Source organism: Oncorhynchus gorbuscha, linkage group LG19 (assembly GCF_021184085.1).
Source record: "Oncorhynchus gorbuscha isolate QuinsamMale2020 ecotype Even-year linkage group LG19, OgorEven_v1.0, whole genome shotgun sequence".
Classification (NCBI taxonomy): Eukaryota; Metazoa; Chordata; class Actinopteri; order Salmoniformes; family Salmonidae; genus Oncorhynchus; species Oncorhynchus gorbuscha.
Genome location: NC_060191.1, coordinates 13,117,775 through 13,142,298, shown reverse-complemented (window position 1 = coordinate 13,142,298; position 24,524 = coordinate 13,117,775). Strand labels below are relative to the sequence as shown.

General features: G+C 46.7%; 1 protein-coding gene across 2 annotated transcripts in view; it reads right to left on the bottom strand.

The window, feature by feature from the left end:
- Positions 1–24,524, bottom strand: part of LOC124005584 (cyclin-dependent kinase 14-like) — a 274,642-nt gene that overhangs the window by 225,844 nt on the left and 24,274 nt on the right. Inside the window, exon 1 of one of the 2 annotated variants that reach the window (XM_046314983.1) lies at positions 4,746–4,857. The exons of the other annotated variant lie outside the window; for it this stretch is intronic. The gene's annotated coding sequence lies outside the window, so the exon portion shown is untranslated. Of the gene's footprint in view, positions 1–4,745; positions 4,858–24,524 lie in introns of those variants that run through there. 2 annotated transcript variants of the gene reach the window in all.

The window sequence follows — 24,524 nt, the reverse complement described above, 5'->3', positions numbered from 1 at the left end:
TTTTGTAATCCGTGATTGACTGTAGACCCTGCCACATACCTCTTGTGTCTGAGCCGATGAATTGAGATTCTACTTTGTCTCTATACTGACACTTAGCTTGTTTGATTGCCTTGCGGAGGGAATAGTTACACTGTTTGTATTCGGTCATGTTTCCGGTCACCTTGCCCTGATTAAAAGCAGAGGTTCGGGCTTTCAGTTTCACGCGAATGCTGCCATCAATCCACGGTTTCTGGTTTGGGAATGTTTTAATCGTTGCTATGGGAACAACATCTTCAACGCACGTTCTAATGAACTCGCTCACCGAATCAGCGTATTCATCAATGTTGTTGTCTGACGCGATACGAAACATATCCCAGTCCACGTGATGGAAGCAGTCTTGGAGTGTGGAATCAGATTGGTCGGACCAGCGTTGAACAGACCTCAGCGCGGGAGCTTCTTGTTTTAGTTTCTGTCTGTAGGCAGGGATCAACAAAATGGAGTCGTGGTCAGCTTTTCCGAAAGGAGGGCGGGGCAGGGCCTTATATGCGTCGGGAAGTTAGAATAGCAGTGATCCAAGGTTTTTCCAGCCCTGGTTGCGCAATCAATGTGCTGATAAAATTTAGGGAGTCTTGTTTTCAGATTAGCCTTGTTAAAATCCCCAGCTACAATGAATGCAGCCAGCTACAATGAATGCAGCCTCCGGATAAATGGATTCCAGTTTGCAAAGAGTCAAATAAAGTTAGTTCAGAGCCATCGATGTGTCTGCTTGGGGGGGAATATATACGCCTGTGATTATAATCGAAGAGAATTCCCTTGGTAGATAATGCGGTCGACATTTGATTGTGAGGAATTCTAAATCAGGTGAACAGAAGGACTTGAGTACCTGTATGTTCTTATGATCACACCACGTCACGTTAACCATGAAGCATACGCCCCCGCCCCTCTTCTTACCAGAAATATGTTTGTTTCTGTCTGCGCGATGCGCGGAGAAACCAGTTGGCTGCAGCCGACTCCGATAGCGTCTCTCCAGTGAGCCATGTTTCCGTGAAGCAAAGAACGTTACAGTCTCTGATGTCCCTCTGGAATGCTACCCTTGCTCAGATTTCATCAACCTTGTTGTCAAGAGACTGGACATTGGCGAGAAGAATGCTTGGGAGTGGTGCACGATGTGCCCATCTCCGGAGTCTGACCACAAGACCGCTCCGTTTCCCCCTTTTACGAAGTCGTTTTTTTGGGTCGCCGGCTGGGATCCATTCCGTTGTCCTGGGTGAAAGGCCAAACACAGGATCCGCTTTGCGAAAGTCATATTCTTGGTCGTACTGATGGTGAGTTGACGCTGCTCTTATGTTCAGTAGTTCTTCTCGACTGTATGTAATGAAACCTAAGATGACCTGGGGTACCAATGTAAGAAATAACATGTAAAAAAAAAAAAAAAATGCATAGTTTCCTAGGAACGCGAGGCGAGGCGGCCATCTCTGTCGGCGGCGGAAGTCACCAGCCAGTCAGTAAGGTAACCATCCAGTCAGCCGACCAGTGGCCCAGGCCTGACCTCCACCTCCTCCCTCTGATTAGTACAGAGAGAACTTGGCTCTGATTTGGATGAAGATGGAGGATAAAAAACTCTGACATATGAGTAAATTGGCAGGCTTCCCCGGCACTTCCAGCGTAAGGAGACAGACGCATGCAGGGTCACTCAGACCAATCACTCTGACACTTACAAACTCCAGTGTGAATCTCTATCTACTCTAGACCAATGCCAACAACCCAGCTCAGCCATAGTTCAAATCTCACTGTTCAGAGCCAACCAGAACAAGGAGAGGAGACCAACAATGGATCAATAAGTAGAACAAGGTAATCTAATCCACTAGACGTAACACCTCACAACTAAAACCTCCCCTCTATTTAGGAGTGTTGAAGTGTTGGATGTAGTGTCTGACAGAATGTGCCTCTGTTGAGGTTTTGGTCCAGGGCAGAATGACTGTTGGCTTTGGTTCAGCCTTTCTGACACTACTGTAAGAAAAGTACTGGGCTAGGCTGGGCTTGTCTGAAGATATTATTGTTAGAGGAATAATAAGATAGATTTACGTCTGTCTACAGACGAGAGGGAGGAACTGGGAGGCCGGCCATCTAGAGGGAGTCTTCTTATTCTGAAATTAGGCTTGGCTTTAGTCCTGCAGAGCCAGAAACAGACAGTCTTCTGAAGGGCAAGTTAGGATAGGATGGCTTTGAACAAGGTGGGATGGATTGGGTGGTTCTTTGAAATAGGTACGGTGGGTTTAGTGGGCATTTGAAAGCAAGTGGAGCAGTAGTCCGGTGATGCAATGATACCAATCCAGTTGTATCCGATAATGGTTCATTCCATGCTTTTCTACTGGACGCAGTGGTTGATCTTCCTACAGTAAATGATCCCCATTTACTACGTGACATACCACTCCAACTAAAACAGCTGCTGTGTGTGAACTACTAAATATGCATAACAAAATATAGAGAGTGGATTATGAAGCTATTAGAAACTTATCTCCATGACGATTCAGACATATTTTCCTCCTTTTATGAAAGTAGCAGTGAATCAGAGATTAATGAATTCATAGGTGACTGCCCTCAGACAGATAAGTGCTGGAGTACTTATCATACCAGGTTGAAGTGACCCTTCTCTTCTCCTCTCGCATAGTAGCTTAGCACCATAGAAATACATATTAATTCAATGTGTTTATAATATATTCATCAATGGTTATCACTTCATTGGAGCCTACTGTCTCCGTATTACAAATCATTATCATAGTACTGAGGCTATCATTGTTCTCTATAGAAATCGATCTGACGTAAACAGAACACTTACATAATGAGATTACTAGCAAGATATGCAAATATACCACTGGGAAGGGTAAGGCGGAGGGGCAGCATACATGATAGATCAATATCTGGAACAGGGGAAGGCAAACCTGGTCCTGGAGTGCTGCAGGTAGGACAGGTGGGTTGAATTGAGGCAATCGCTGAACTGATCAATTAACTTAGTAGCCCAGTGTGGTGCCTAGTTGGAGGAAACAAATCCTGCAGTATCTGCGGCACTCCAACAACAGCGTTGCCTACCCCTGATCTGGAATATCAAACAGTCTAAATCTGGCTTCATAGCAGATGAGACTTTGTGCATTACAGGAAGTGTAAAGGGCTCAGGTTTGAACCCAGACATGTGCCTCCTCATAACTCACGACCAAAAGAGCACCACTTCAACTTAGGCCCTACACTCTTAGAAAAAAAGGTGCTCTCTGGATCCTAAAATGGTTATTCAGCTCTCTGCATAGAGGCCTTTTGAAGAACGTGTTTGGTTCCAGGTAGAACTCTTCTGGTTCCATGTAGAACTGTTTTGGTTCCAGGTAGAACCCTTTTGTATCCCCTTTTCTCTAAGTGTGTAGACCCAGTCACTCCTCCTTAGGCCTCTCTGCCTTCTTCCCCTCTTCCTCCCTCTCCTAACCACTTGACTCTCTCATCCACTCCTCTCTTATTTCCCTCATCGCTTTCCCTCCCTTTTTGTCCTCATCATTCTCTTTCTGAAATCAGTCCCTGTTCTCTTCTGGTCTTTCTAAGTAGAAGAGGGAAGAGAAAAGCAGCAGCACCCCTCCATGGCTCGATGGTTTAGTCTGGTTGAACCGTGATAGATACTTTTGAAATGTATATTTATTATATCTATCGCCCTTCAACCAGGCTAAACCATCGAGCCATGTAGGAGTGCTGCAGCTGCTTTTCTGTTGTCTGCTTGTTTCTGTTCATTTCTCTTCTCCCATCTCCTTAGAAAGACAAGAATGTATGTTGTGTCGTATGTTCCTGCAGAAAGCCCAAGGCACAGCCTCTCTGCCTCAGTAGGGTTCTGCGAGGTGTTAACACAGATACAGATCGCCGGTCAGACGGACACAAAGACCAGTGTGACATGTTACAGAGTAGCCATTCAGACGGGCAAATCAGCACCTCGCAGCACTACAATGGAAACATACCTTTTAGTCCTGAGGGAGGGAAGGAGGAGGCGAGAGACAGAGAGGCAGAAAGAAGACTAATGATGCTCTTGTTTGTTGCTTGCTGAATGAATGCAACGAAAATAACCTGTATAGAAACTGCAGATGAGACTTTCCAGAGTTCCAGAGTCAGCCCACCGTGTTCCACACACAACCCCTCCCCCCTGCGTCTACATAACCTCGTCACATCCTCCCTAATCACTATCACACACAGATAGTCTCAGGTGGGCCTGCGTGGAGCTAGCACGTGAGCTCATCATGGTCCAAACACACACACACACACACACACACACACACACACACACACACACACACACACACACACACACACACACACACACACACACACACACACACACACACACACACACACACACACACACACACACACACACACACACACACACACACACACACACACACACACATGCACATGCACGCACCCGCATACAGTCACACACACACATACACACACACAGAGATGCACATACACATTCACGCACCCACACACGCAGCACTGCTGCTACTCCGTCTATTTCTCTACATGCCCTAGATGGTAAATGGTAAACATGCCCATCTAATGTACTGTACAGCATGTGTGTGATGTGTCTGGGGAAGACTATTCCGGCTGAGCCACACACACACACACACATACAAGCCTGCACGCACTGCTCTACCGCGAGAGAGTGATGAAGGGAGAGAGGGAACTAGGGATTTGGGGAGGAGGAGAAATCATCAGTAATCAGTTTGTCTTCTTACCTTATAGCAGGACACAGCTCACCTGGGATTCTCTGGAGAGCAGACGGAACACACCGCACCACTAACACCAATCACTCTCCTCTCATTTCCCTGCTAACAAACTCAAAACATCTCTTGCTCTGTCTCTCCCTCTCTCTCCCGCTAGCCCTGGCAGGTTGGAAACGAGGAGATTGTACTACAACACAGGCGGGAGTGAAACTGGAGGGGGGAAAGTGGCAGACGGAGGCGTCACAATCCTCCCGGGCGCTGGGCGGAGAGAGATGATGTGTTGTGATTTGAGACGAGAGGTGCGTTAGGAGACGGGCTGTGATGCAGCAGATGGCTGAGGGGTTCTCCTGTGTCCATGTCAACGATCCTGGAGTGCCGGCGGCCCCCGTTTAGCAATGAGAGATGGTGCGGCCGGTGGAGTTTGAGGAAGCAGACTGTGGCAGCAGCAGCAGCAGTGTCTGCAGCATTAGCAATAGCAGTGTAGCAGTGTAGCTGGGTTAGACCATGCGTGCACTGAGCTGGGGTTGGCAACAGGGAGAGACGGGGCTCAAACACTATCGATTGTGTCTATCTCTCCTTTATCTCTCTCTCTCTCTTCTCTCTGTACAGCACAGTACAGTACACACTTAGTCTACAGCACTTAGATGAAATATGAAACCCTTGCCATACCCTGCTGGCCTGCATCCATTAATCTAGCCCTGGATGAGAAGCATCAACAACAATCACAGAGGAGAGATGCATGGGGAGACACTCCTTAAGTGCTGTCAGGGTTTAGCCTCTCTGCTTATTTACACTGCATGGAGCCATAGCAGGAGACAGCAGAGTCAACTAGCTCTCACAACATATTACATTCAGAATACATTCATCTGATATTGTCTCTTCAATGTTTCATATGGAAGTAGTGTGTGTGTGCGTGTGCGTGTGTGTGTGTCATTCAGAAATGGTATAGAAGTCAACTAATTATCTTCCACTGTGACAGCGCAATTTGTGAAAACGCCAACATCATGACCCTGTCACATAGCACACCACAAACCACAGATAGAGGGAGAGAAATGTTACTCTCTCACTTTTAGTATCAGTCTTGCTCTCTTCCTCTCTCTCTCCTCCTCTACCTATCCATTTCTTTCTCTCCATCTCACCTGACTGACAGGCGTGTTGCCACAGGAACCAGAGTGTGTCCATTGTGTTGTGGAGGCTCTTCATTAACATACCTGATATCAGGCAGAAAAGCGTGAAATCCACATTAACAATGTTGTATCTCGAGGCTAACAAATGGGCATTCTACCCTGGCAATCATAGAATATCATTCAGGAAACACTTAGCATCCTAATACAATATTAATTGGTAAAAGGGGTCCTGGGTGGCGCAGCGGTCAAAAGCACTGCACCGCAGTACTGATGCACCACCACAGCCCGCAGTCCCATCTCAGGCCGTGCCACAATCAGTCATGACCGGGAGCCCCATAGGACGACACAATTGGTTCAGGTAGGGGAGGGTTTGGCCGGTGGGGCTTCCCTTAGCAACTAACACCCTGTGACAGGGCCGGGCGCCTGCAAGCTGACGATCGTCAATCAAACAGTGTTTCTTCCAACATATTGGTGCGGCTGACATCCAGATCAAGGGAGCTGGTTGTCTGTTATTGTACATATACCAACATAACATCTGAGGATATCCTACAAGAGATCCAGACATCCCCTGACAGGAACAATAAGCTGCCTGAACTAACTATAGGCTATTCAAAACACACACACACACACACTGAGGGGGCTTGCTTGCCTTATTGGAGGGTGCTAGGGCATGAGTGGAGAATCCAAGAGGGCTCTGGGTCATGTATTATTCACAGGACACCCTGCCTGCACACACACACACACACACACACACACACACACACACACACACACACACACAGGGAACCAGAAGGACCACCAGCTGAGAGGAAGAGAGAGAGAGGGAAGGGGTATGGCTGAGGGCCTGTGTTATGATGATGATGAAAGGGGGGTTAGAGGGAAAGGAAGTGAGAGGAAGTGGGGCTAGAGACACTGCAGGGGGCTGATAGACCAGAGAGAGAGATTCATCTGACTGGGAGCAACACAGTAGCAGTGCCCTCTGGCCTGCTCTTTCTCTCCTGTCATCCATCCTTTCCATCCCTCCATCCGCGCTGACACGGCATGCCCTTCAGCCTTTCGCCATTCACCACTACTTCTATCCACCCATCCATCCATCCCTCTCTCCTCTCCTCTCATACTCCCCCCTTCACTCAGAGGAGAAAAGCAATCTGTATATCCACTGGAGTCTATAGCTACCCTACAAGTCCTCCAATCATCATCACTCCCTCCCATCCCTGCCATGCATCATAACTCATCTTGACAGATGACTTCCTTGCTCCCATCCACTCGCACTACCTCTCTCTGCCTCTCTCTCATGTGTTGTCTGTATATTTTCCCTTGTTTTCAGTGTTTCAGCGCTGAGAGAGAGAGAGTTTATCTTTCTCAGGATACAGGGCCAGGGCCTGGGTTGCGTTTCAATCATTCTCTCCCTCCATCCTCCCATCCATCAGAGGAGGTGTAATGTAATAACACTCTCTCCCTCCATCCTCCCATCCATCAGGGGAGGGGTAATGTAATAACACTCTCTCCCTCCATCCTCCCATCCATCAGGGGAGGGGTAATGTAATAACACTCTCTCCCTCCATCCTCCCATCCATCAGGGGAGGGGTAATGTAATAACACTCTCTCCATCCATCCTCCCATCCATCAGGGGAGGGGTAATGTGATAACACTCTCTCCCTCCATCCTCCCATCCATCAGGGGAGGGGTAATGTAATAACGCTCTCTCCCTCCATCCTCCCATCCATCAGGGGAGGGGTAATGTAATAACACTCTCTCCCTCCATCCTCCCATCCATCAGAGGACGTGTAATGTAATAACACTCTCTCCCTCCATCCTCCCATCCATCAGGGGAGGGGTAATGTAATAACACTCTCTCCCTCCATCCTCCCATCCATCAGGGGAGGGGTAATGTAATAACTCTCTCCCTCCATCCTCCCATCCATCAGGGGAGGGGTAATGTAATAACACTCTCTCCCTCCCTCCTCCCATCCATCAGGGGAGGGGTAATGTAATAACACTCTCTCCCTCCATCCTCCCATCCATCAGGGGAGGGGTAATGTAATAACACTCTCTCCCTCCATCCTCCCATCCATCAGGGGAGGGGTAATGTAATAACACTCTCTCCCTCCCTCCTCCCATCCATCAGGGGAGGGGTAATGTAATAACACTCTCTCCCTCCATCCTCCCATCCATCAGGGGAGGGGTAATGTAATAACACTCTCTCCCTCCATCCTCCCATCCATCAGAGGACGTGTAATGTAATAACACTCTCTCCCTCCATCCTCCCATCCATCAGGGGAGGGGTAATGTAATAACACTCTCTCCATATCAGACAGCTGAACACCAGCATCCTAACCATCCACCAGATAACACCCCAGAAACATTACTGAAACACATCAGTCACAACAAGGAAAGACAATGTGGTTAAGTATCAATCAACAGGTGGTGGAGGAAATGGAGGTGAAGTGGTTGGACTGTTGTGTCATCGTCAAAGACATGAAAAGCTACATACTGCTGATATACTATAGTACTGATATATCCTATGCAGTAGGTGACGCTTGCTATTTTTTAAATATGTTATTTCAGTTTAAATCATCATGCTTCTTATAAAATACTAGAGACACCAATAACAGCTTCACTTCCCCCTTCTGATCTCCCCTCCAAAATGAATATATTCCGTGTGTATATTGTTTGGTACAGATCTCTTCAAACCGCCTGGGTCTCATTAAGATTACTAATGTAAGTTAACAGCTACTGAATTAAGACAAGTTAAGCATTTCTTTGTGTACTGTTCCTCACGCTCAAGAGTGACAAGGCAATTCATCTCATTTGGAAGTCTAATGAAACAAGCTCCAGAATCACAGGCCGTGTCATTTAGGATCACAGGGCTTTTGTACCGAGACGGCTTTCAGTTGCAAATAGCCCAAACTTCTGCCCTATAACAGAATGCATTCATGTTTCTGGGTCTTGAGATGACAGAGAGAAGATACCACACTCCCTGGGCTGGACTTCCTCACACAGTACAAAAGGGTCAAATAAAAATAAAAGAGGGAATTATCATCCGTGTTCATATCATTAGAAAACTCCTTAGTAATAAAAAATGAGCAAATAGCAAAGTCAAATGAAATAGCAGTGAAGCAATGTGGCAGTGACACATAAAGCCAATGTATTCAAGCGTAGAGGCACAGAGGCAGTGTAACCTTGTATGGTTTGCCTACAGGCTGATACATCTCTGTGGTCATTCATGTTTCATTGACAGGGAAGGACAGGGACTAAAATGTCTGACTTCACATGCACAGATTTGATCATTCTAGAGTTCAACTTCCGGTGGCCAACTTTGTAGGCAGTTGAGATGAAAGAAACAGCCTATAGGAAGGTCATTAAAACCAGCTCACTGTGTCCACACTGCCAGTGAACATCCCATTTGCATCACACTGCCTGGTATAATTGGCTTAGCCCTGCCTGGGCACCATACACAATGTATTTCATCTTAGAGTCAGTCTGACTGTGACGCTGTCTTCATACAGTGAAATCGTTTTGTAGTATTTAAACAGTGAGAATAAGGGAGTACCTATATATTTCAAACATACACAGTGAATAGGTCCATATATTAGACTCCTCCCCCTGTAACAGAATAAGGCAAATCAGAGCATTTCCGATCCCTGACTGATTTACCTCTCCGAGGAAGGAGACAGTTCTCCAAGGGCAAAAGCATATAACAGAGCAGAAACCCCATATCCACTTCACATCAGCCATGATGAGGTACAGCACATCCTACACAAGACAAACTAAACCACCACACAGCTGGTGCTTTTCTCAGTCCAGCTGTTTGTTTTGGTGTGTGTGTGTGTGTGTGTGTGTGTGTGTGTGTGTGTGTGTGTGTGTGTGTGTGTGTGTGTGTGTGTGTGTGTGTGTGTGTGTGTGTGTGTGTGTGTGTGTGTGTGTGTGTGTGTGTGTGTGTGTGTGTGTGTGTGTGTGCGTGTGCGTGTGCGTGTGTGGTCTTGTTCTATCCTCATCCCCACAAGGATAGTAGAACAAGGACAATTCTCCCCAATGCGGACATTTCCTACATCCCCATGAGGACAAAGGCTATTTTAAGTTAAGAGGTTTAGGGTTAGAATTAGGGTTAGGAGCTGGGTTTATGCTCTGGGTTACGGGTTAGGGAAAATAGAATTTTGAATGGAAATAAATGTTTGGTCCCCACGAGGATAGAAAAAACAAGTGTGTTTGTGTGCAGTGATATTCCTCTTGAACTCAGACAGCACATCTGTTCCTCCCCTCTCCTCCACCTCACTCCCCCTTCTGCATTAGGTTTTAGGATGCTGGTGACACGCCCCTGGCTCTCCTCCAGAAGACCGACTCCATACTCCCTCTCTATCTCTCTCTCCCCCTTCCCTCTCTCCTACACTCCCTCCCTCCCTCCCTCTGTCTCTCTCTCCCTCCATCAGGCCTGTCATTGTTATTCTGCTCCTCTCTCCTCTGTATCCTCCACCTCTGGGCCCAGGCAGCATCAGATCAATAGAAGAGACCCAATCACAAACACCAAGACAAAACACACCCAGCCGCCACAACAGCACTAAACACAACACTGCTTATTGGAAAACCTGCTGATTGCCTCCACAGCTCAGCGTTGCAATTAATTGAAGACTGATTAATGAAACAACACCTGTAGCCTCGGGGCCTAAGGGGACGTGGTCTTCACACAATTACTTCTTAATAGCGGGAATGGACAAATAGCTCATCAGTTGGCCTGTCTTGTCTGTCTGTTTGCTAGTGAGAAATCACCCTAAAGCTGTGTGGCTTTGTTGCTGACTAAAATGCAAATCACTCAGGCTGATAACTGCAATCCCAGCGACATGAATAAGACTCTGCTCCGGAGTCAGCGCCGGCTGAATTGAAAGAAGAAGAACTATAATCCCTATTCTATTCATCACTGAGCAGCTCTGGGTACAACGCTGTGTCCTAAATGGGACCCTATTCCCTACATAGTGCATTACTTTTGACCAGAACCCTATGATCCCTGGTCAGAAGTAGTAATTTACATATGGAATAGAGTGCCATTTGGGATGCGGACCAACGGCTCCAGGAACACAGATGAACTCTCAGAGAGATGGTAGTTGAGCTAGCATCATCCACAAAGAGGAGAAGTCTGGGAGCCATAGAGCCATAGGGCTAAAGAAAGACATGTAATAGTGGATTGACCTTGGGATGACCCTGCTTCATACTGCCTTCCGATGGACCAGGAGGAGAGAGGAGGATCACCGAGGTTGAGGTTCACTAGAAGTGCAGGGATATGGGGCTATGTATGACTTCAGAGAGGATCCTCCTATGTAACAACGGAACGTTACGTGGTTCTGGGTGGTGGTGCTGAGTTTATCAAGTCGACTGGCTGGATGGATTTCTAAAGTGAGAGTGGAGTAGTAATTTGCAGGAAGATGGTTTCAAATGAAGGGTGAATAAACTTGTCATTTCAGACCGCTGAGAGAAAAGAGACCTAAGTCTATTATTAGGAGCACTTTCAGCAGAAAGTCAAATGACAGCGTACTCTACCTTTCAAGTTAGATATGGTCTTAACTGCTGTCTACCTTGCTGACTAGTGATTGTTGTTCAAAAGACAGAAGGGACAGATTGGCACTGTGAATGACCACGACGAGACAAAACTACACATAAACTTTAAATGAACTCAGAGCATCATGTGACCAGTAGATGGCAATGACTCACCAACAGGTGAGATAAGATCAGCTCTGTCAGAGGAGCAGTGCATTGATGAACCCTATCAAACAAGAATGTGCCACAACTGCCAATATCAAGAGAGGCTATTAAGTGTAAAGACATGCAATATTAAAGCAATGCCTCAGAAACATATGAACCCTTCTCTGTACTATTGGTACCTCCCTTATAGACTAGAGTCCAATTCAATCAGAGCATTGTCCACACAGAATCTGACTGACACCAGTCTCATCCAGTGCCATTAAGAGAGAATCTCTGTTCTCAAGATGTGAATCTCAACACTGAGTAACAGGGACGTGGTCATTGGAACATACCACTAGCATGACATCATGCTCTACCACAGGGTCAGAAAGGTTTAGAACAATGATTGACTAATTAATTGGCCAGTTTCCATTCAAACATTCATGCCATCACATGAGAGAGATTCATCTCAGGCCATTAATTCGTCCTTAGTCCAACTGTGATACAACTCTAAGTAATGTTGGGCTCAGACACAGAAGGGTAAGTTCTCGCCTCTCCCATTCTCACCAGGGCAGGAAATGACATCATAAAGTATGGGAGTGATATGATCTCAGAGGCCCTAGTCTCTGTTCAGCCAGTCCTTCTAATGAAGCCAATAGGTTATCGCTAGCCCTCTGTTGAGACCGTATATAATCTTTACTAAAATAAGAGGTATTAAGCAAAAAACACTAGTCTTGTCACAGATCATTTGTAAGACCGAGGTATGGTAAATGTCAAATCTGATTTTTCTGCTGTTATCAAAGTAAAGTAGCAAGCAACACTAAATATCTTCAATGGGGAGAAAGAAAACAACTCATCTATCCCCTTTCCGGGCTGGTAAACTGTTGAATGACAAAGTTCCTTATCGGGCGTTAGATAAGAGGAGGTCACAGCCTCACAGAGATAGAGACAGAGCTCCGGAGGAAGAAAGACAGCCTTTGTTATCGTTCCATTTCAGCCAAGCAGGGCTGTCAACAAGGCAGCTTTTGCCAGCTTTCCAGAGAGAGATTTCCATACATCCATTCCTCCATTCAGTAGGATGTGGAAACTACAGTACTGTATGAATGAGGAGGTGATCTGCAGCCAAATTGCAACATACTATGTCGGTATAGTGTATCCATGGATGGGACTGCATCTTCAGAGTGTTCTAGAGAATTCTTTGATCTCACTGCAGAAGAACTTCCTCCCTGCATACAAAAACATCCATCACATCTGATTATGTTTATGACTGACTAAAATGTCCATTAAACTTCCATTTATGCAGCATTGTGCAGTCATAACAGCATGTGTTGCTGCAGTGATTAATAATTCAGACTTTGACATTTTCAGTTTGGTTCATTTGGCATGTTTTCCTGGAGCAGAGGAGTAGTTAGTTATGGGAATCAGCACATATCCTCCATAATTACATCTGACTCTGTGTGTGTGTGTGTGTGTGTGTGTGTGTGTGTGTGTGTGTGTGTGTGTGTGTGTGTGTGTGTGTGTGTGTGTGTGTGTGTGTGTGTGTGTGTGTGTGTGTGTGTGTGTGTGTGTGTGTGTGTGTGTGTGTGTGTGTTCCAAATGAGTCGGACTAACCTGCTGCTGGCGTCGTTCAGAGTTAATTAGAGGGTTTAATATAGACACCAGCTGCTGTTCAACATCTAATCACCAACAACTACACACACAGACAGAAGAGGGGACGGACACTGCAGTAAGACCCTGGCTGAATCCCAAATCACCCCGTCCCCTCAACCCTCCATTTGTGCGCTCATGTACGAATCAGCCGTTTGCACAAGTGTGAAAGCTGAGGTAGTGAAAATGATCGAGGGTGTAGGTAGGGGCTAATTAGACCCTCCTTTAGTCACTTTGACCAATCCAGCAAGGCTGCAGGCTTCAGAGTGAAGTGCTCTCCCGACACGCACTGTGATATGTTTGGAGTTTGTGCAATTTAATACAAAAGAATGGGGAGGCGTGCCTAATTATACTGTGTGCCATGTGCATTTGCTAATGTGTGATTTCGAGACTTGACACGTAACAGATGAACACCTCTCAAATTAAATGTTTAACTGTTACTGAGGTTTAAATCTAGCAAAACGACACGGGGTACTTGTTCATTTGAATTTCATGATTGTTTTATTTGTAAGTGGAACATGATTTGCATCATTCAATTCACCTGTGTCCCGGAGTTGTTTAATTATTGATCCTCTTGCCACTCTCTGAAAATGTATTATTTTTATTGCTACTGTAGGTAGCGTTAGCTAGGGCTGTACCTGCGCCTAAAAACATATTTTTTAAATAGTGAGCCAACATGTTTTCAGCACTTTTATTTCCTTGACTGTTCGAAAAACATTGTATCATGGCTCCCTATTGTCTCTCTGCAGCAGACATTTATTGAGCAATATATTGTGAACATCAAATCACAGCATCCAATTGCAGTCAAATGAAATTGTATTTATCACATGTGCCGAATACAACAGGTGAAATGCTTACTTTACAAGCCCTTAACCAAAATGAAGTTCAAGAAATAGAATTTAGAAAATACCCTCCCCCACTAGCAGCGCAACAACACCGATGCAGCTGCCGAAGTTGCGTCGTCATCGGACGGGCCAGTTGTGGCTGCCAAAATATCTGGGCGGATCAGTCGCAACGTCGTCGAACGGGCCATTCCCGCGGTCTCCCTCAATGGTAAATTATTCAGTCATGTTGGCGTAAAGGATTGGGAGACAGACGCAGGAATGTGTAATAGTTATTTTTATTGTACCCAAATTACGGCGTGCCGTGTAAAGGCACGGGGGGGAGACCAAACAAACATGTAACAAAACACAGGATATAAACACAAACAAAAGAGCAAGTAGTACCTTGAATTAATAACACACGCACACAATGATTAACACACGGGACGAGACCCGTAATCATCTGTGCAATCCACAATGGCACGAAAGCCAAAACACACAGCACAGGTACTCACACGCACCAATGGACATTATAACAATAATCAACCCCCCAAATGGAAACCAAAGGGAACATAAATACAAATACTAATCAGTGGGAATAGGGGACAGGTGTGCGTGATGAAAGTTCCGGAGGGATCCGTGACACTGTCAATTAGGTTAGTATTGTGAAGTACCTACAATGTTGTTGATCCAACCTCAAATTTCTCCTGTCAAAGCCATTCAAATCTGTAAACGTTTTAAAGTTGCCATTGGCCTTCATCTCTGGCAACTGAGTCAGGAAGGATGCCTGTATCTTTGTAGTGACTGGGTGTATTGATACACCACCCAAAGAGTAATGAATAACTTCAACATGCTAATTCAATATCTGCTTTTTATTTTTACCCATCTACCAATAGGTGCCCTTCTTTGCGAGGCAAACTCTGTGTTTGAATCTGTATTTGAAATTCCCTGCTAGAACGGTATTCGTCATCGGAAGATGAGGAATCATCAGAAGATGAGGAATCATCAGACCAAAGCGCAGCGTGGTAAGTGTTCATGCTTACTTTATTAAAACGGAACACTAATAACAAAATAACAAAGGGAATCACCGAAACAGTCTTGAAAGGTACAAAACACTAAAACAGAAATTAATTACCCACAAAAACCCTGTGGGAAAAAGCTACCTAAGTATGGTTCCCAATCAGAGACAAACGATAGACGGCGCGGCTCTGTTGGGACCTGCAATGTGTGTGACGTTTGGTGTGGCGTTATTTTATGTTTTTAATTTGTACACTTAGTTTACAAACAATCTGCCAACCATGGATCTACAGTGGTGGAGTGTTGGACTGATCTTGTTGATCGTGTACATACCCGCTACGAACGGACTAAATTATGAAAATGCTGCTGGCAGCGGAATCCAATACAGCAGAGAGTTTTTACTACAATGCAACTCAAATACAAACATGATGGATATCTCAATGGCCCATCTTTCTGTGTCACAGCGACCTTACTATCTGCCCCATGAGTTCCCACAATTGTTTGTTACCGTTGTGTACATTCAACCTAAAGCTAATAGAACAAAGGCATCAGAGATGATTTATAATCTGTCACAGAAACTGGAATCCATCTCCCCTGACGCACCCAAATTTATTTGAGGGGATTTTAACAACTGTACCTTGCACAGTATGTGAAATGTCACACTAGGAAAAATAGGACTCTTGACTTGTGCTATGGGACAATACCAAAGGCGTTCTCTGCCACCACCAGACCTCCCCTGGGGACATCAGACCACAATGTGGTCTACCTCAGGCCAACCTACTGTCGGCTCCTGGAGAGGGAGAAACCTACAGTTACAACTGTCCAGATCTGGAATGACAACAGTATCACTTGTCTCCAGGGGTGTTTTGACTGTACTGGGAGGTATTTGGTCTCCATGGGTGTTTTGACAATATTGGGAGGTATTTGGTCTCCAGGGGTGTTTTGACTGTACAATATGGGAGGTATTTGGTCTCCAGGGGTGTTTTGACTGTACAATATGGGAGGTATTTGGTCTCCAGGGGTGTTTTGACTGTATTGGGAGGTATTTGGTCTCCAGGGGTGTTTTGACTGTACAATATGGGAGGTATTTGGTCTCCAGGGGTGTTTTGACTGTACAACTCTCTGGCCAATACCTTGGACTCTTAATCTCGTTTATTGGCGGCTCTCACCGTCTGTGCCCTAACGGCAAAGTGACCTCACCCTCCTCAGGTGCGCTAACGTTCCTGCTGGACTTGGGATAAGGCTGGTAACCCAGACTGCTCTGGGCCCCCTGCCCAAGACGCAGGGTAACGGCGAGGGATTTGAGGACAGCAGCTCTGATCTGGATGAACTCACAGATGTTATTTCAAACTATGTAAACTTCTGTGTTGAGTCAGTTGTGCCTACTAAGACCTTTCAAATCTTCAACAAGTCGTGGGTATCAAAACATCTAAAATCACTACTTGATAGGAAGAAGGCAGTTTATGCTGGGGGTGATAGACAGGCTTTAAGAGATGTACAACGTGAGATCAAAAAACAGATAATGGTGGACAAGGAGGCAGACAAGCAAAGGGTGGAGAGGAACCTCTCCTTAGGAAACGCAAGGGTGGCCTGGCATAGGATTAAATCCATGGCTAGTGCCCTCCACATAGGCAGGGCAAAAACCAGTGCTGACCTTGGGGGATATGAGGGTCAGAACATGGCTAATGAACTGAATGTTTTCTTCTGAAGATTTGAATCAGACATCTTCGTGTCGGAGGTTAAACAAATGGAAGAATCATTACAAATGTTTGAGAGAGTTGTTGTTCAACAGGCTGATGTTCTAAAGTTGTTCAGGGGATGTAACACACACAAAAACCCAGGCCCAGGTAAAATACGTGGACATGTGTTAAAGCACTGTGCTGAACAACTGGCTCGTGTTTTTACAGACATTTTCCAATCCTCACTCAACCAGGACTTCCTGAGCCAACGCTCACAGCGAGTCAAAATAGGTCCCCATGTGTCGGATATACGCAATACCAACACAAGCTCTCCTCGGGGATGTGTTTTGTCCCCACTTCTGTACATCTTGTACACTAACAGTTATACTAGTTTCCATACTGACAGACACCTCGTTAAGTTTACTGATGACACTGCCTTGATCAGCCTGTTGCATGATGACGAGGAACATCATGGCCCGGTCCTAGATGACTTTGTAGAGTGGTGTGAGGAATCACACTTGGTCCTCAATACCAACAAGACCAAAGAGATGTGCATATACTTCAGGAAGTGTACAACACCTACCTCTGCAACATCTATCAGAGGTCAGAATATAGAGATTGTAGAGGAATATAAATAGCTGGGTCTCCTCTTGGACAATAAGCTTCAGTGGAGTAAATGTACAGACCTGATCTACATTAAGATCCAACAGAGTCTGTACTTTCTAAAAAAAAGTTGGGTTCTTTTAATATAGACTGTACTATATTTACTCTGTTTACAAATCTTTGAGTATTTTAACTTTGTATTGTTTGTTGGTTTGGCAATGCCACTGTCAGCCAGAGAAACATGCTGAGAAGGATTATCACCACAGCAAGCAAGGTACTTGGAGTCAAACAGACAGGCCTGGATGAGATCTTTAAGGGCAGGGCCCTCCGTAAGGCTCACAAAATCATTTTAGACCCAAGTCACCCCCTGTACCTGGAGTTTGAATTACTCCCCTCTGGGCGCAGGTATAGGGCACCCCTCAGCAGGAAAAACAGAACGAGACAATCATTTGTGCCAGGTGTGATATCCCTCCTAAATAGCTCGGGCAAATGTTCCCATTGACACCGTAAGGCCAGCAGGCTAGTCTATTCTTCTTTTTATTTAATGTTTTATTTATTATTTATTACTATTATTATTTGTATTGGTGTGTAACTGTTATGAAAGATGTATTGTCAATTTTGTTTTGTATTTAAACACCACTTTAAATGTGTACATGACACTGCAACAAAAGTTCCCCATGGGGACAATAAAGTCAGTAAGTAAGTAAGTAAGACAGCTGTCCTTGATTGAGAACCATACCCGGCCAAAACAAAGAAATACAAAAACATAGAAAAAGGAACATAGAATGCCCACCCAAATCACACCCTGACCAAACCAAAATAGAGACAGTACACCCCCCCCCAAAGGTGCAGTCTCCGGCCGCAAAACCTGAACCTATAGGGGAGGGTCTGGGTGGGCGTCGCTGGAAGCTCCGGACTGGAGGGCGACACTGGAGGCTCCGGACTGGAGGGCGACACTGGAGGCTCCGGACTGGAGGGCGACACTGGAGGCTACGGACTGGAGGGCGACACTGGAGGACGGAGCTCACAAAATCTAGACCCAAGTCACCCCCGGACTGGAGGGCGACACTGGAGGCTACGGACTGGAGGGCGACACTGGAGGCTACGGACTGGAGGGCGTCGCTGGAAGCTGGACTGGAGGGCGACACTGGAGGCTCTGGACTGGAGGGCGTCGCTGGAAGCTGGACTGGAGGGCGACACTGGAGGCTCCGGACTGGAGGGCGACACTGGAGGCTCCGGACTGGAGGGCGACACTGGAGGCTCCGGACTGGAGGGCGACACTGGAGGCTCCGGACTGGAGGGCGACACTGGAGGCTACGGACTGGAGGGCGACACTGGAGGCTACGGACTGGAGGGCGACACTGGAGGCTACGGACTGGAGGGCGTCGCTGGAAGCTGGACTGGAGGGCGACACTGGAGGCTCCGGACTGGAGGGCGTCGCTGGAAGCTGGACTGGAGGGCGACACTGGAGGCTCCGGACTGGAGGGCGTCGCTGGAAGCTGGACTGGAGGGCGACACTGGAGGCTCCGGACTGGAGGGCGTCGCTGGAAGCTGGACTGGAGGGCGACACTGGAGGCTCCGGACTGGAGGGCGACTCTGGAGGGAGGAGACGCAGAGAGAGCGGGAGACCTACAGGAGGCCTGGTGCGTGGAGGAGGCACCGGATAAACCGGGCTGTGGAGGAGCACTGGAGCTCTGGTGCGCAGCCTTGGCACCACTCCTCCAGACTGAATTCCCACTTTAGCCCAGCCCCTCCAGAGTGCAGGCACAGGTCAAACCGGGCTGTGGGGGAGCACTGGAGATCTGGTGCTTAACACTCGCACCTCTCCATTAGGTTCAATGCCCACTTTCGCCTGGCACAGACGGAGCGCAGGCATAGGGCGAACTGAACTCTCCAAGTGCGCCGGAGACACAGTACGCAGAGACGGCGCAGGATACCCTGGGCCGAAACGGGGACCAAACGCGCTGAGCTGGCACAATCCGCCCTGGCTGGATGCTCACTCTCGCATGGCACTTGCGGGGGGCCGGCATATAGCGCTCCGGGCTATGAGCGCACACTGAAGACACTGTGCGTTTCACCGCATAACACAGTGCCTGACGACACTGCTTCTGGTAAGCACGTGGAGTTGGCTCAGGTATATCGCCTGACTCCGCCAATCTCCCCGTGTGCCCCCCAAAAAAATTGGGGCTGCCTCTCGTGCTTGCTGCGCTGCCTTGCCTCATATCGCCGCCTCTCAGCTTTAGCTGCCTGTAGTTCTTCTTTAGGGTGGCGATAATTCCACAGCCTGTCTCCAGGGTCCCTGTCCGTCCAATATCTCCTCCCATGTCCAGGAGTCCTGAACCCTCTGCTCCTTGTTACCACGCTGCTTGGTCCGTTTGTGGTGGGTAGTTCTGTAATGATATTTGTCGTCGGAAGATGAGGAATCATCGGACCAAAGCGCAGCGTGGTAAGTGTTCCAGATTACTTTATTAAAACTGAACACAAATAACAAAATAACAAAGGGAATCGATAGACAGCTGTCCCTGATTGAGAAACATGCCCAGGCCAAAACAAAGAAATACAAAAACATAGAAAAAGGAACATAGAATGCCCACCCAAATCACACCCTGACCAAACCAAAATAGAGACATAAAAATCTCTAAGGTCAGGGTGTGACAGAGGGACCTTACAGAAAATTGTATGTGTGTGGTGCAGAGATGAGGTAGTTGTAAAAAAAATGTTAAACACTATATTTGCACACAAAGCGAATATATGCAACTTATGTGACTTGTTAAGCAAATTTTTACTCCTGAACATATTTAGGCTTGCCATAACGGGGTTGAATACGTATTAACCCGAAACACTTTTTATTCATTTGTAAAACTTTCAAAAAACATCCTTCCACTTTGACATTATGGGATATTGTGTGTAGGCCAGTGACAATTCTCAATTTCATCAATTTTAAATTCATCTGTAATACTGAATACTTTCTGAAGGCACTGTATCTAGAACCAAAAAGGGTTCTTAGGAGAACCGAAGGTTATTTTATGGGGGCAGCCGCAGAACCCTTTGGGAACGCTTTTTTGTAAGAGTGTAAGTATCATGATAACATTGTATGGTTTAGGTCCCTGGCAATTCCAAGCCCGAGAAGTCACCTTCAGAGTTTTGTCAGCAACACCTGACAACAGAGGGCCCTCTGATCGAGTTGGTAGGAGCTAGGGGAGAGGGGCTGGTTTGAGATTCACCGGCTACACACCTCTCCCTTAACCACAATTACTATTTCACACTATTGCCCCACTCTCACACACTCCTAATTTTCTTTCTCTCTCTCTCTCTCTCTCTCTCTCTCTCTCTCTCTCTCTCTCCCTCTCTCTCTCTCTCTCTCTCTCTCTCACTCTCAACCTTTCTCTCTCAACCTCTCTGTCTCTCTCGCTCTCCTTTTCTCACCTGCCACAGTACTCCCACATCCCACTTCCTTTCCTGACCTCCCAATATTGTCAGAGCAAGACTCTATGGGCCTCTCTGGACTCTGTGCACATACACAAACCCAGCCAGCCTGACAACCACTCTTCCTCTAATAATGAGCCTCCACATAGCAGAGCTGTCTAAATTGAGAGAAGAAAGAGTGCTTATTCGATCTGAGATGAAAGGTGATATTTCCTCCTTTCCAAAGGTCAACAGAGATCATTGTGTTTCTTTCCCCTAACCTTCTCCTTTCAAAAAAGGGCCGATCATTAAACACAATATTTACCTTGACATTTGAGACTGTTTCCAAATTGTTTTGAACTGTCAGTATGTAAGAGAAAATGTGAGACAAAACAAGAGAGGCCACATTTCTTTCTCTAACTAAATGTAGAATGTAATCAGTTTAAATGAATACTCTGAAAGTATGTTATCTTTCTACTAGCCCCTTATTGCTTTACCTGCTGAACCCAGAACATAATAACCAGACTGAAGCATGGTTGTCTTCCCATACCATTACCCTCCTTATGCCTTATCTCCCCCCACAGCATCTAATCCCTTTAAAGTGCACTATTGTACTACATAGGGCTCTGGTCAAAAGTAGTGCACTATGTAGAGAATAGAGTGCCACTTGGGACAGATTTTAGCTACCAGTCAGCGGATCCTTGCCTTTTCCTCCCCTCGCAGCACTAACCTAGTCTGAGCCCTGAAACATATGGGAGCGCTCCAACAGCCGTCAACATGATCGACGTGACATCACATCCGCCAGTCATCATCGCCACACGACACCACTAACAATGGGACGGAAGCTCGCCTAACAACGGGGGAGACTGGTCATACTGTTCATGCCACATTTGCATTTTAATATCTCAGCAATATTTAATCCATTAGGTATCCTCCCGGGCCTATTGAGGGAACGTTAATTCGCTAGCGAATGGCTGGATTAACGACAGTTGGATTATACCAATGTTATTCACGATGAGACAGGAGATGGTGGGTTTGAACACCAGGACTGACACTCAGGGGCTTCAAACTGGCAGGACTCATACATCCACAACCATCTCATTGGTGCGCAGCCTTGGCACCACTCCTCCAGGCTGGATGACCACTTTAGCCCGGACCCTCCAGAGTGCAGGCACAGGTTGAACCGGGCTGTGGGGAGCACTGGAGATCTGGTGCATACCACTCGCACCTCTCCCCGAATGCCAGGCATAGGGTGCACTGCACCCTCCCAGCGCCCCGGAGACACAGAACGCAGAGCCAGCGCAGGATACCCTGGGCCGAAACGGTGTACAGGAGACCAAACACGCTGAGCCGGCACAATACGCCCTGGCTGGATGCCCACTCTCGCATGGCACTTGCGGGGGGCTGGGCTATGAGCTCGTACTGGAGACACCGTGCGCTTGACCGCATAACACGGTGCCTGACCAGTACTGCGCTTCTTACGGTAAGCACGGGGAGTTGGCTCAGGTCTATTGTCTGACTCCGCCAATCTCCCTGTGTGCCCCCCTCCAAAGAATTGGGGGCTGCCTCTCGTGCCTGTTTTACTGCCTTACCTCATATCACCGCCGCTCAGCATTCGCTGCCTCCAGTTCTTCCTTGGGGCGATGATATTCCCCAGCCTGTGCCCAGGGTCCCTTGCCGTCCAATATCTCCTCCCAAGTCCAGGAGTCCAGAACCCTCTGCTCCTGGTTACCACGCTGCTTGGTCTGGTTGTGGTGGGTAGTTCTGTAACGGTTTTCCTTCTCTTCTGATGAGGAGTAGGATAGATCGGACCAATATGCAGCGTGGTACGTGTCCATGTTAATATTTATTTAAACTGAACACAAAACAAAATAACAAGAGAACGAACGAAAACGAAACACTTCTGTCTGATGCAGACACAGAGACAGAAAACAACTACCCACAAATCATAGTGGGAACACAGGCTGCCTAAGTATGGTTCTCAATCAGAGACAACGACAAACAGCTGCCTCTGATTGGGAACCATACCAGGCCAAACACAGAAATACAAAAACATTGAACAACACATAGAATGCCCACCCCAACTCACGCCCTGACCAAACTAAAACAGAGACATAAAAAAGGAACTAAGGTCCGGGCGTGACACTCATACAGTATTAGCCTGGTCGCAGATCTGTTTTGGCAACTCCTATGCTTGAGTTGGCAAGACAGCACGAACTGATCTTGGACCAGTCTGATCTTGTATGGATTCATGCTCAAACAAACTAAGATAGCCATAGCATCATTCAACTATACACTAATCCTGTATAATGAAGTTCCAAGAAAATAACAGCTAGCTGGAGGAACATTACAGCCAAATATGACTGATGGCTAAAAACGGAGAACGCTAATTTTCTCAGATTAGCACTAATCTTAGATTGAGAAAAAACAGAGTTCCTCGCAGCTAACGCTTCTTAGATTAACCAGGGGAGAGTGATACATAACTGACCGCCTGTCAGAGTCTTGAAGCCAACGCTTTCCGTTGAGCCATCATCCTCAGATTGAGAAATAGCTGACCTAACCACTGCAGGCTAACACCCCCAGATTATCTGGCCATCAATACTAAAACTGACAGAAGCACAGAAACATGGCTGCTGCTGAAATGTCAAGGCATCGCCACCAGTCATTCAGGCTTACGGCTGCATCAAAGTATCTTCTAGGAGAATGTACACTGATCAAGAGAAGTTAATGAGTTTTAGAAGAAGAGAGAACTCTGCTTTAATCTTAACTGGAATTAGATTGAGTTAATAGGTTAATAGCAGAGGATGCACACAAGCATGTAGGCACACACACACACACACACACACACACACACACACACACACACACACACACACACACACACACACACACACACACACACACACACACACACACACACACACACACACACACACACACACACACACACACACACACACACACACACACACACACACACACACACACACACACACACACACTGCCCTTACAAGGAGAAATGAGTAATGATGTCGGCTCTATATTTCTCCCCACCCTAGTGTGCCCTGTGAGGGGGTGGAGCAGGAGTGATGTAGCGTTGGCAGAAGGAAGACGGTTCCTCCCAGCTTCCCCCCTGGGCCGCTCTGGAGAGAGGAGGATAGAGGGGTGTTCAAGGGTATCTGTCAATATCTTACTCTACTACCTCAGGATGAAAGAGGGGGAAAAAGAGTGAGAGAAGAAAACACAGAGGCTTCTGAGGTCAAATGAGTGCTAGCGTAGGACATCTTGAAGTGATTTTCAAACGCGTTGCTACAAAACATGAGCTGGGTGGACAGGGAGACAGGCAGGCAGGCCCAGAAGCCTTTTCCCTCACTGCAGAGAGTGAACATAGAAACACACCACCTGGTGGAACTGCCTGGCTAGCTGTTTCACATGTGGGCCAAAAGCCTTAGAGACAAAACATACAGCATAAACTACCTACTGTAAATTTCATGCACAGTACACTAAAGATACATATTAAATGGAGTGAGCAGGCTCTACTGACAGCAGAGATGTGAGCCATACCTTTTGGTTTGTTCCACAGTCATTGGTTTGATCAGAAACAGACAGAAGTAGGACACTGACGCTTACATGAACCTACATACACCTGATCTGTAAGTACCTTTCAATCACCTGATAGGAACATGGTGGTGGAAGCCTATTTTCACAGGCTCTCAGCAATTCAACATTCATTTCAGTGATGGATGCATCTCAGAGAAAAAATAGGCCTAAAGTAGAACAAGAAAAAAACAATTGTTTACTCAGAGAGAAGTAAATGTA